The following is a 14,619-nucleotide window of genomic DNA, read 5'->3' on the forward strand; positions in this document are numbered from 1 at the left end:
AATCACTGTATAACAAATGCCCATCACCATATAACAAATGCGCATCACCATATAACAAATGCACATCACCATATAACAAATGCGCATCACAATATAAAAGATTCTCATCACCATATAACAAATGCGCATCACCATATAACAAGTGTGCACCACCATATAACAAATGCGCATCACAATATAAAAGATTCCAATCACTGTATAACAAATGCCCATCACCATATAACAAGCGTGCATCACCATATAACAAATGCGCATCACCATATAACAAGTGTACATCACCATATAACAAATGCGCATCACAATATAAAATATTCCAATCACTGTATAACAAATGCGCATCACCATATAACAAACGTGCATCACCATATAACAAGCGTGCATCACCATATAACTAATGCCGATCACCGTATAACGAACGCGCATCAAATCATCATTTTACTTCACTTAAGACAGCTACGGCTTTCCATAGTCTTGATTAGACGACTAGCCCTGCGTACGATGCTGTATGTTCCGCTATAGCTAATCGCCCCGCTCACCAGGCGATTAGCTGTAGCGGAACACACACCATCGTACGCGCAGGGCTATTAGACGACATGATAGCGACCGAATTAGGCCTAAGTGATGGCGGAGGTCGGCGGTAAATCTTGATAGCATCACAAGTGTTTCCGGTCCATATTTTTGGACCCTCTAGAACATCACATAGGAACAACTCTATCGTCATGTGACGTATCTATGACGCGTTCTGACGTAGTATAGTCCAGAAGGAAAAACGTGGGTAACTACAATGAAGCAAGTTAGGGATGCCTAGGGAGAATGCGAATCCTAAATGTTGAGTTCGAGAGTTGAAAATGTAGAGTTCGAAAGTTGAAAATGGGGAATAGCAATCCCAAATGTTGAGTTCGATAGTTGAATGTTGAATGTCGCTTTGTATAGTTGAAAATGGGGAGTTTGAATGTTGAATGTCGCTTTGTATAGTTGAAAATGGGGAGTTTGAATGTTGAATGTCGAGTTGTATAGTTGAAAATGGGGAGTTTGAATGTTGAATGTCGAGTTGTATAGTTGAAAAATGGGAGTTAGAATATTGGCCTTCATTACGCGCCATAGTAGCTGTCACAAAGCGGCAAACAGAAAAGCCTTTAAAGAATATTAGTCTTTTCATTATTCTGTCTACAATTCACACTTCATTCACAATATTTTTTGAAGGCAGTATCAGACTATAGCTGTCTTTTAGCGGCAAATAGTTTGTTACACTGTAGCTGTCACAAAGCGGCAAACAAAAGCCTTTAAAGAATATTGGTCGTTTCATTTTTCTGGCTACAATTCACACTTTTATTCACAATATTTTTTGAAGGCAGTATCATACTATAGCTGTCTTTTAGCAGTAAATAGTTTGTTAAACTGTAGCTGTCACAAAGCGGCAAACAGAAAAGCCTTTTCAGAATATTGGTCTTTTTATTTCTCCATCTACAATTCAATATGGCATTTTTATTAGATTGTATGTTTTTCAGTGGCAAAAGATGCGATACAGTATAGACCCATTTGTGAGGAGACAGCTTCATATCTGTATCATTAGAAGAATAAATTTTAATAGCACTTTATGGTGTTTACTTTATCAGTATAACTCCAGGTAACAATAATGAAGAATACAGTTATAGGATTTTATCAACATGGATAGACAAGAAGCTGGTGCCAATACAGAGGTATGTATATCAGGGACTTGCCAAATAAAAGTAATTTCTGGTTGTCATACAAGCATGTATCATCCTAATTCAAACCCTTTGCCACCCAACATTTTTGTCTTGTTGTGTGTGTGTTTTACATGTTTGTGTGTATGTGAGTATTTTGTGTGTATGTTTTTATGCACACATGTTTGTGTATATATGTGTGCATGCAGGCATGTCTGTAATACAGTATGTAAGTCATGTAGCTTATGCAGTGCTGTGTATAATCTTTTGAAGGGTAGAAAAAGATGGCGATCGCGGGAAATGTGTCAACAAAGATGGAAGAAATTTAGGAGTAAGCTGACAGTTAAAGCACAGAGAGAAAATGAAGAGAGGAAAAAGCAATGGAACAAATGAGGGAAATAAAAAATTTGAAAATGCAACTTAAATAAAAGGAACACATTAGAAAAGAACATATGAAATGTCAGTCTTCAAAGCAACCAAAGTTAACAGTCATATTAAAAAATGTTAAAATTATATGCAAGAGTTTATTGGAAGGGTATGATAATGCAGCAGTTATTGGAGAAGGGTCATTTAGCATTGTGGAAGTTGAGATGAGAGAAAAAAATACGAAGATTCAACACAGAATGTTTGTAGGCTGTGTTTCTTTTTTATGTTGTAAATCAACAAGGTAAGCATAATTCATGCAAGCCTAAAAAGAAAATTAAATCACTATTGATTGAGTATGACAGGAGTCGGTCTACAACTTCTCTTTGTTACTAACACCACAGAGCTAAAGTAGCAGCTACTGCACATGCTAAGGGTCTTTGCCGTGGGTCAGTTTGGAGACATTTATGATGTCTATAGAAATTACTCATGGACAAATAATGCAATTTGTTGAAATGAAATGCATGTAATCATGACAGAAAAGAAATATCCAATGATGTAAAAATTTTTTTAAATGATGCACCTGTTTAAAGAGTGTATTTATGTCATTTTTTACAGTGTAATCAATGGAAATGGAGATGTGTACCATGTATCTGCCCCTTATGTTAAGGACATCTTTGTGACGTTAGAATAGAAAGATCCACAGAAAACGTTTAGCCACTAACTCAGGTATGAAAAATAGTTTCATGTAGACACATCCAGATATAATTTCAATTTTAGCTCCCATACAGTGGTTATGCAAAAAAATGCATATTTATGCATTGATATTGACACTATACGCATGTTTTCATTGTTATGCATTTTCTATACGCAATGGATAACAATAAAATGTTTCCAAAAGCATTCCCCGCGACTGACCTTAGGCGACAACCAGACAAAATGAGTGCCCGATGGACATGAAATTTGTTGCAACATTTCTTTCAATCACTCATATTGTGTGGAAAGTTTTGGATTCTCTGAGTGTAGTCTGAAAAATTGGCATTGTAGATCAAAGGCACGTTATCATGTCAGCTGTGCTTATGAACTACGTTGCTAATTTTCAGGCGAGCGATAGTTTCGGAAACTAATGACACAAAGTGAGTAATTGACAGAAATGTTGCAACAAATTAAATGCCAACCTTGCACGATCATCCCGTCTTGCTGTCCCAAAATTTGATCAAAGCACACATGCAGCATGGCGTCTTAGCAAACAACTCTTATTTTCTTTCAACTTTGCTCATCTAGTCCGCGAAAAAAAATGATTCGGAGGGTCAATTGAAAGACATAACCAGGCAATCCAACAGTGCAGTGAAGTGCAGTGAAATTGAACTAATGTCGGTATCCATGGCGTATTGTGCTGTTGTCGCCAATACAACAACATACAAAAGGGGATCAGTGCCACGATGAAGTCGTCAGCCGTGATGATGATGCACTGGTTACCAAAAAATCCCGTCCACAACCACACGCAGGCTACCAAGAGTAGTGCAAGACTGAATATCCATAGTTATGTTTTGATGTATAAATATAAATTTATATATTTTGAACACTGCTAGTCCCTGGATTAGCTGCAATAACTCTGACCTTTTGGTTGCCCAATGTGAATGATGGTCGCATGTATACCCTTCGCTGCTTCGTTTCAGCATATTTGAAACAAAGCCCAGTTGTTCTAGTTGTCCATTGAACTGTTTTCATTAAAATAATGTTACATGTGCATTGTACAATCTGAATTGGTATTGTAAATTTATTGAACTGCTCATCGTATTTCGTAATCAGTTTTTTTTCTCAATCGAGTGGGGAGGAAAATTACGCATGCAAATAAAGCCATTACGTAATTTTAGTAGAGCAATGCGTATGCCGAATACGAGGAAAAAACAGTTACCGCAAACACTGCATATGTCCCCTGCCAAAAATAAGCAAATGATCTGGAAAAATATAAAAATATTAATCAAAACTCAAACACTCCACAACTACTAGCAAGATTGTATTTATAATTGGTATGCAAGTACCTTAGGAAGACCTCATATAGTTTTTGTTAGTCTGCTGTCAGTGACGGAGTTATCATAAGCACGATTGGAACTAATTTTGGATAATTGGACGGTGAAGTAATGTAGATTTAATCTTCAAATGTAAGCTCATCTTCTTTTCTTTTTAAGTTACGCTCCTGTTTTAATGATTTATTTGTAATGTCGCAAAATTCAGCTATAGGGCACCTAACACTTTTGAGAAATTTGAAAAATATGACGATCCAATTATCCCAAATTAGTTCCAATCGTGTTCAAATAGATTGATCACTTCTTAGCAATGCATTTGTTACTTAGACTGAAAGATTCAAATGTGCACTGGCACTCTGGTGACCGCTGACCCTTACTATGTCTGAAGGCACGCTGTTGAAAACCTGTTCTTCAACAAAATCTTGTTGGAACCAATCATATTTCATGATTGAGTTAACTGACACTACATGTATATAATGAAAAGTAAGACGGCCCACATGGCTTGCCGAGTGTGTCATTATGATGTAAACAGCCCAACATGGGCAGTTCTGCAGATGGACATGAACTTGTCCCTGAGTCTCTCTGGTAGCTCAGTAAAAACCTTTATGCTTTCGATTGCTATTTATGTTTACATGTATGTACTTTGTATGTACCTTTGTGTGTGTACCTGACTAGTTCTTATACTGTGTTAGTGGTACGCACACAGAATGTAACATCTAGCACGGTCTGTATGACATCGTTTGGGCACACAGCTTAGTGGTTTTGAGCACTGTTCGTTAGCTAGGCCACCGTCCCTCCACCCACCGGTCTGGAAACAGCTCCTCTTTCTTTGTTCCGATGCGCGTTACGGGTAAACTTATCAATTACAAAAAATCCGTGAATCTCTTACATCTTAGAGGTGACAAGTACGTGAATTTGCATGAAAAGTATGCTAATTTTAACTAAAATGACCAGAATACACTGCGCTATTCACTACAGCGATTTTGCTGAATAAACTTGTCGATATTGTATACACAAACGTTTCGATATTGAGGTGGGAGCCTCAAGGTTCTTTCACATTTTATACATAAAAATTCATTTCTTTTCAAAGCTTTTGCGTACTCTTTTGGCCTCCAAAACAGATTGAGCTTGCAAGGAATCGCCGCTAGACAACTGTACGCGACTGTACCCCTAAGTCTTAAAACCACCGTGGACGGTGTTAAAACGGATAAACAAAGACATAAACAAAATCACTATCCCAAAAATCATCGTTTCGGACGAAAAAACATCAAAATAAGTTTCTCACCATTCGTAAAATATCGTAAATTTAATGTTCAATGACTGAAATATGCTGAGTGGGATTAGATTCAAACATGGAAGGGAGGAAAAAACTTCGTGACCGAAGAACCAACATGCGCGATCAAAGTTTCAAAACGGCGTCGCGGCAAACTCAACAGCATTCCGAAACATCGAAAGCATAAATTTCGAGTAATGTTAGAATGAAAATCGATTCTAGAAAATAAACTTTTAGGAAGGTAGACACCTCGCAAGTCAAAATTCACGGGGAATTTTACAGGTTGATTGGCAATTTTCGTTGTTCAAAAAACGCGTGGCTGACATATGGTGGCCGCCATTTTGATTTTTAACAACAAATGCATCGTCGAAAACTCGGGTGTTTTCTACAACAGAACAGAGTAAACGACAAAAAAAACGCATACTACCAATTTTAAAATCCCCATCGCTGATTGATCACGCCAAATTCGTTTCGATTTATTCTTATTTCTACAAGTGAAAGGGGGGGAACTTTCGTACTATAACTAGGGATTTTATGTCACGTGACATTCGTGTTGAACGTACGCGTTCGATGCAGGTCTAGTCCGAACTTTCGTGTTAATTCTTAAATAGACCAAATAATCAGAGAAAATGAAACTGTAGTGTTGAAGATTATTATTTTAACTTCATTTTGGGAAATTTTCACTTTTATACTACGATAAATGGCAAAGCAGCACGACTACAAACTCACGCGTACCGGCGATTTTGGCGTCCATTATGAGCGTTGTGCCCTGATCTCAAATGTCCCGCGAAGGAGATCGAATATATACCTCTTTGATAAGCTCTCCACATGACTTATTCCGATCGCATCACTATTTTTTAGGGTTGGTACGAAAGTAGAGATCATGGGCTTCATTTTGAGGGGGCGAACGTTAAAATCGGCCGAGAAAAACTCAATCTGTGATCAAACTTTGTGTTTCGTTTGTATTTTTTTGAAAGAAAATCTTGATTTCCTTAAACGTTTGGCCCCAAAATTAATTTTATGATAAATATTAATTGTAATTCTGCAATAATTACGAGTCTGACGATGCGAAAAATGATGCTTAAGGCCCTTTTTAGCGAGTATGGTTTCACCCCAACTTTACATCCGGGCACTCCCAGGAATCACACACAAGTAATCCAGCGCTTCGCCGCATGTTCTGTGTCAGGAGGTCTAAGCTGAGTTCCGACGTTCACGATTTTGCAGCTAGATTTGTCTTATTTCTTATCAAACGCAAGGATCTAGAGATATATATTTCTATACTTTACCCTTTCAAACGTTATCTTGTTCGAAGTAGTTTGATTTCCGGGTGATATTTTTCGATAGACACTGAGAAGTTGTCGAGCCAGCACTGCAGTGTAGGCATACGCACGTGCACCGCACTTTGCCGATACTATACTGAACTGCTCACGTGCACCGCACTTTGCCGAAACTATACTGAAATTTTAGTTTCGATCTTTAGTTCTCGAGAAGGGGACTAATTTGGTTCTCTCTGAAGAACAAGGCCGTAGATTATTAATTTGTTCTTTCTTCATTGATAGTGTTCCGGACTTTGGAAAAGTTGTTTTTAGTCCCCACGGACACCGTCCGGGGGGACTTATAGGTTTGGTCATGTCCGTGCGTGCGTACGTGCGTGCGTGCGTCCGTCTGTGCGTCCGTCCGTCCGTTCACGCAGATATCTCAGATACGCCTCAAGCGATTTCATTCAAACTTGGTACATAGATTACTTCATATGTCATACATATGCACGTCGATTTGTTTAGTGATACGATCCAATATGGCCGCCAGGCGGCCATTTTATTACGATTTTTTCATGTACAGAGCCATAACTCAGGCATATCTCAACCGATTTTATTCAAAGTTGGTACAAGGACATTGACCTATGTCATACATATGCACGTTGATTTGATTTGTGATACAATCCAATATGGCCGCCAGGCGGCCATTTTATTACGATTTTTTCATGTACAGAGCCATAACTCAGGCATATCTCAACCGATTTTATTCAAATTTGGTACAAGGACATTGACCTATGTTATACATATGCACGTCGATTTGTTTTGTGATACGATCCAATATGGCTGCCAGGCGGCCATTTTATTACGATTTTTTTCATGTACAGAGCCATAACTCAGGCATATCTCAACTGATTTTATTCAAAGTTGGTACAAGGACATTGACCTATGTAATACATATGCACGTCGATTTGTTTTGTGATACAATCCAATATGGCCGCCAGGCGGCCATTTTGTTATGATTTTTTCATGTACAGAGCCATAACTCAGGCATATCTCAACCGATTTTATTCAAAGTTGGTACAAGGACATTGACCAATGTCATAGACATGCACGTCAATTTGGTTTGTGATACGATCCAATATGGCTGCCATGTGGCTATTTTGTTATGATTTTTTCATGTACAGAGCTATAACTCGGGCATATCTCAACCGATTTTATTCAAAGTTGGTACAAGGACATTAACCTATGTCATACATATGTAAGTCAATTTGTTTCATGATATGATCCAATATGGCTGCATGGCAGCCATTTTGTTACAATTTTTTCATGTCCTTAGCCAAAACTAGGGCACGTCTCAACCGATTTTATTCACCGATTTTATTCAAACTTAGTAAAAGGACATCAGACCAAATTCATGAAGAGGACTCTATCCTCTCTGAGGACTTGTAATCAAAGTACCCATTAACAAGTGGGGACTGTGTCATCTACGATGACTTGTTTATACTGGTTTGTATTTCGGACCGCTGACTTCGAGGCTGTATGGTATTTCCGGGGCAGCGTAATTTTGCATCCAGTTTAATGCAGTTAGTTATTCATTCTATAAATGCGTGTTGCTGTTTTACGGCATAGACAAAGGGTTGAGAACAAAGTTTTTTTGACTTTTTGGAAAAGTTCTCTGTAATTGTTAAACTTAAAATCTACATTAATCAGACATATTTCATAATCATTTAATAAAAGTTGTAAGCACACAAAAAATTTTTAAAAAATTTCTGAAGTTCAAATTAAAATAAAATATAAAAAAATATTTTGTTAAATTTAAATCAAGTTCTAAAATGTCAAAGGTATCATTTGATTGTTTACAGGTATTGTTGTTTATTTGTTTACCTTGTAAACAAATCTAAATAACTTTTTTCATATATGCAAAGTAATGTATGATGGAATATGATTATCATATTTCTGTTGATGTTCACAATACATAACGCATACAGTGATCAATGTCACAGGTATCATTTGATGTTTACAGGTATTGTTTAGTTGTTTACCTTTTAAACAGCATTCTTGATAATATTTTTCATTTATAAAAATTAAAAAACCATTGAACATTTCATCAGCAATATCCACAAAAAAATTCATCAATTTTCAATAAGAAATGCTTGAGTTATTGCAAAAAACACTAGACATTGCAATTCTAGTTTCTTCAAACAATGTTCAAAATGGGGTCACCTGGTTGTAATGAAAACTACAGGTGTCTACCATGGCATAATTTCTAAATAGGAAGCTGATTTTTTTCAAATTCAACAGGACATATCTCTGCACGTACTGAACTAATTTTCATCAAACAAAATGCAATCAATGGTCTTGAAGAGAACTTTCTTTTGATATACAATTTATCATTATTGTAACTGTCTATCAATTTCATGTAAAATCCCTACTATAAGGTGCCTCTTCCTACCTAGCGAGGTCAAATTTGGTGGGCGAAAATTCAACGGAAAAACATGGAAAATCATAGACGAAAATCTAAAAAGAAATTACTCTCAATAAACACAGTTTCTCTGTTGTTGCAGAAATCCTGGCTATGGTAACAAAGTTACCTGAGGAGCAAAGACATGACAATAAATAAAATACTCCGCACCGCAAGATGTTGCCAAACGCTACTGATGGCGTCCCCAAGCAAGCATTTACATCCGTAACGCGCTTCGTACCAACGGTAGAGCAATTAACACCTTTAAACAATAGCGCACGTGTCGCGTTTCCAGACCGGTGGGTGGAGGGACGGTGGCTAGGCAGAGTGTTGCCGTGAGTGTGGGTTTGAATCCTCTGAGTGATATAAATTTATGGTAAATTTGGTATGCAGAATGCTAATTTGTTCATAATTATATTTTAGCAACATTTAAAAGCTGAGTTCTATCAGCCTATATGTTTCTCGTTCATTTTGAGTATACATGTATTTCTGAAATTTTTGTGTGATTTTTTCTCCCTTTTTCATTAAAATCTTTTTTGAAAGTGCTTCTACCTTACAGATTGAAACATACATGTTTATGTCATGTGTTCGTTTTTACAGGTACACATACATTTGCAGTTGATGAAGAAATACACGCAGAAGGAAGTATTGGTTCTGATACAGCCAGTGACACCGACAATAATGAAGATCAACCAGAGTCCTGTGGTGAACTTTGTGAAGTTTATACTCATGAATGTGAAAATAATGATGTGGACAGTGAGCTTGAAAATAATGCAACAGGTTGTAGACAAGGTAGATTTGATAATAATCAAGAGGAAGCACATGATGATGATGATGATATTGTTATGTTGCATGGGAAGGAACCATTTTTCCAGAATAAGAAAGTAGATGAGTTTATCCTACGAGTGCTTAGGTTGAAATTAAAGTATGGTTTTTCAAGAGAGGAATTCATTGATCATGTAAAAGTTATGTGGCCATTTACAGAAGGAAACCATGATCCCCCTACATGGAGGGATATTGAAAAATTTCAGAAATACTTGGGATACAAGCCTCCAAAGCTATATAAAGTATGTGTTGGAAATAACCATTCTGTGTGTCTGAAGGAAGATGAGAACACTTGCTCTATGTGTAATAGACCCAGGGATGATTGTCTTGATTACTATGTCTGTGGTATAGATTTACAGAACTTGTTTGTAAACAAAACGGAATGTAGAAAGCATATGGCGCATTGGCAGGCTAAAGATGAGTGGCTCCCTAGACAAGGTAATAATCAACGCAAATGTGAACTATGGCATGGGAGTAGGTTTCATGACCCCAAATACTTTTGGGATCCTGAAATTAAAACTTTACTTTTTTCTAGTCACATTACACACGGTACTCCATTGTTTCAGCAACTTGGCATTCTCAATGTTTATAAACTTTGTAAGTTTCAGACCTGTGTATTTGCTTTTGACTTAAAAACTGGTCATTATGGGCATTCAGTAGATCGTTATGCTTCATCAATTTCACATACATATGAAACACGTTTAGCTACTGGCGATAATTTTGTTATTCCAAAGGTAAATTTAAAATTAACTCAAAATAATATATATTATTCCATTGCTAAGCATTGGAACGAAATTCCAATGACGACAAAATCTGTAAAATCAAGAAATGTATTTAAAACTTCACTTAAAATTTTCTTTTGAACTCAGAACAGTGAATCTCTGTATTTTTTGGTTTTTAGCTCAGATTTGGTTTTATATATAAATACCAAAAAGAGCTTATATGATGAGTCGGTTGCGTCTGTATGTCTGTATACTTGTGGGTATGTATGTGCGGATGTATGTCCGTCACACACAAAGGCTCCCATACCGCCAAAGCTACCATCTCAGTATTTGGTGTACAGGTAGATGTAGGGGTTGAGATGTGAATTTGTTCAAATGAACACGTCAGTGTCAAAAATGTGCAAATGAGGTAAGAAAAAGGGAAATCCTGCAAATGTTCAGGAGTGGTGGCAGTGAATTGAATCAGCCCACACATCTGAATAAGAGGATTTTGACCTTTAACCTATTTGTATGCAGGGTACCTTTTATGTTTGGGAGTGGTAGCAGTAACTAAAACAACTAATTGGTCATTTCCTGTCATTGTTTATGATATGTGACATATTAACAGATCTGCTGAAACCATGGATGTCTATTTTTGTACATCCATGGTTGAAAGATTCTCTGCTATGCATGTTGCTAAAGTTTACCTTCAGTACCTAAAGTTTCAGACCTTATTTACTTTAGTCATTCTTAATTTTCTGGTTTAAATATTTCTTGTTGTTTTTCTGGTTGTACTGTGCAGAAATTGTCATAACATCAACGTATAATTTTCCTGCACTGAACAGATAGAAATAACACTTATTGTTGATCTTTGGTATGTACCAATTCTGATCAAATTTGAGCGACACCGTATAATTGTGGTATTTTTGATGTGATGTCACCTCGCTGTTGAAATTTCAAACGTACTTCTTGAAAAAGATGGCAAACTATATTACTTTGATATCATAATTTGTATGAATTCATGGCCAGGGACTTGATTAGTTCTGCTTGAACTACTTCTCTGGTCCCCACCAGTAATGTTGACACATTTTTTTTCTGGTGAAATAAATCATTATCATTGCTTAAAAAGCAGTGTTTTAAGAATTGAAGATTTTATCATTGCATAAGTCCATTTAAACTTTCACTGTAACTTTTAAATTAGTTTCAGTAATAAAGAAAGGCTAACTATAACATGGCTTATATGTATCATGTCATTGACATCTTAAATAGAATTATTTGAATGATGTGACATATCAGAAAATTACGAAACACTATTGGCAGAAATTATTCGTTTGTATGAACACTTGATGAGTGAGCATTCTAGTCCTTGTACTAAATTTCTTGTTGTGTCTGAATCATTTGTACAGAGAACAACAGACTTTGTGAATTTGTTATGATATTCTACAGGAAATTTTCCCATTAGTTTAAAGAAGGCATTTTCCAACTCTGTCAGATCAGCTGTAAATTTCGTCTATTTTTCCTTACCAGTACGTTTGTTCACGTCAGTAATGAAGTGTAATGAAATTTCTTGGCTTAACATAGTCTATCCTCGTAGAGTCGGATATTTTCATGTTGAAAATTGAATTCAATTTTAATTTAACTTTTCACTGGCTTCTCATTTTTTTTTCTGGAATGCTGATTAATGACCGGTAGTAACTGTTCAACTTGGAGGCCTTTACTTGGGACATCAACATGAATAATTCACGATTTAAATTTTAGTAGATACCAGAAATTCTGTATCTAGACTCAGAGAATACAGAATACCCAATAAGTATATGACACCTGGCCACAATATCATGAATCATGTGAAATGTTGTGAAAATCATGTGTTACTTTACTTTTGTAACACCACACAACATTTACCCATTCATTGGGAAATAGACCCAATATATATGATGGGCAACATTGGGAAAACTAGTAACACACAACATTTTCCATGGTTTCCCAAGGTTCTCATTTACTATTGGAAGTACACATGATATCAACATCATGGGAAACAATGGGTATAAACAAGGTGTAACATGATTTCCCATGGTCTACCAAGATGTCACATTATTTCACAAACATTGTAACCTGCAAATTTTTTCCTGTGACTGCAAAACGTTCAATGCAACTTTGATTATCGTCTTCGTTAGTTTCGAGTCCTTGTTTGAAACCAGAGCATCCAGTTCTTCTTCAGAAAGTAGTATAAACCGAGAAATTTCTCGACTATCGTTTCACTCTGCCGCAGACGGCATCTTTGTTTACATTCCAGTTCGCGCATGCGCCAATGTTTTTTTTGACGCGTCATCGGGCATAATTATCGGAACTGATGCCTGGCAGGCAACAGTTCCGAAAAATGATGCCTGATGACGTCGTTTAAGTGGATCAGCACAAAAAGAACGCATCCAACGTGACTGTCAATTGCCGAATTAGAACATAGACTGCGCATGAGGTGTGTTACAATCTCTGTTGTTACTTGTTTAGTGCCTTGTTTAAGTACTTTTTTCATGTTGTAATTTGTCTTTTTAATGTTTTAATTTTTTTCTGTTTGCATCTAGTTATTGGGCTATGCCTGTTGGATGTCAGAATGAATATATATATATATATATATATATATATATATATATATATATATATATATATATATATATATATATATATATATATATATATATATATATATATAATTATTGCGAACTCTAAAAAGGGGACTGAATTCTTTCATTTAAGTTTTGTTCACGAATTATATCTAGTAATCAAACTCTTCTTCCATTCATGCAATCATAAGACATATAGGGGTTCAATCCTAAGCTTGTCGATTTGAAGACACAAATAAAAAAAATCACCGTCAAGCTGATTTCCATAAACGTCTGGTAGCCTTGACATTCGACTTTTCGTTAATAGTTTGCCAGAGCATCTACTCAATATGTCTGACAATATTTGATAGTACAGATTTAAAACTTCAGTTGTAGCTATGCCATTGACCTTAGCGTTCTTCTTTCCTAACCAGCAAGCAGAAACTGTCACTGTCCATTATGAGATTCCGTTGTGTTATTGATGAGCAAGTTGCTTTCACCATTGGATATGTTACCAGTGACGTCACAGCATTCATCGAATGATGTACCTTTTTCTGCAACTATACGGCCTGACTGTTTAGGATTTATTATCCACGCAATTAACAGTGGGGGTCGCTCTTCTTTGGTGTTGACTTTGCAGAACAACGTAGTCGGTTGTCCTTCTTTAGCGAGGGTATCTACCGGTGTCACTGCCCATGTCATTGACCCGCCTACTAAAATAAATTCATCACCTCATATTGGCGGGGTAAAACCTTTGAATATTGTCGACTCAAAAGACAACAGCCAAAACATTAATAAACGATGAAAGGTGAGAGAGTTTTCTGACGTTAAAATTTTACCTCTTTGCAAGTTGAACAGTATTGCCATTTGAATTAGTCGCACTATCACTCTACTCTGGTGTCGCATTTTTTCACTAAAATCTTCTTTCATGTTCTGAATATTGCAAGGCACTCTACAGGTGAGACAAATTAGTTTAATTAGAGTATGAATGGTATTCTCATGCACGTTTTCAAGTGGCAGTTAATTCCCTTTCTCTGTTACCTCTCCCTACACAAACAGCTAACGGAAGGTAGTTAATTAATCAAGATACACCGTGCGAAAAAAGTGGCTATGTCAAAGCTATGTTAAAAATAATGTGAGTTACCTATGTCTTTTGTCATTGTCCTCGTACCGCATTGACAATGATATTATTATTCTGAGTGATAGCTGCCTTTGAAAGGAGTTTATGTACTCATTATATTTCACTGGGTATCGCAGGCCAACGAAGGATCAGTTACTTAGACTGTTGACGTTTTTTTACTTGAAATTACTGAAATAGCAAAGAATAATAAAAAGTTAAATGATTATTGACGAACACGATTGGAACTAATTTTGGATAATTTGATCTTCATATTTACCAAATTTATCAAAAGCGTTAGATGCCCTTTA

The 14,619-nt window shown here is 36.4% G+C and overlaps 1 long non-coding RNA gene across 1 annotated transcript in view; it reads left to right on the plus strand.

Annotated features, from left to right (window-relative positions):
* Window positions 1–11,824, plus strand: part of LOC139127489 (uncharacterized) — a 70,502-nt gene extending 58,678 nt beyond the window's left edge. The window contains exons 3-5 of the long non-coding RNA XR_011551018.1: window positions 1,617–1,700; window positions 2,667–2,777; window positions 9,669–11,824. This is a non-coding gene — a long non-coding RNA (uncharacterized lncRNA). The remainder of the gene's footprint in view (window positions 1–1,616; window positions 1,701–2,666; window positions 2,778–9,668) is intronic.
* Window positions 11,825–14,619: the final 2,795 nt, after the last annotated feature.

Source organism: Ptychodera flava, unplaced genomic scaffold (genome assembly GCF_041260155.1).
Source record: "Ptychodera flava strain L36383 unplaced genomic scaffold, AS_Pfla_20210202 Scaffold_32__1_contigs__length_2955704_pilon, whole genome shotgun sequence".
Taxonomy (NCBI): Eukaryota; Metazoa; Hemichordata; class Enteropneusta; family Ptychoderidae; genus Ptychodera; species Ptychodera flava.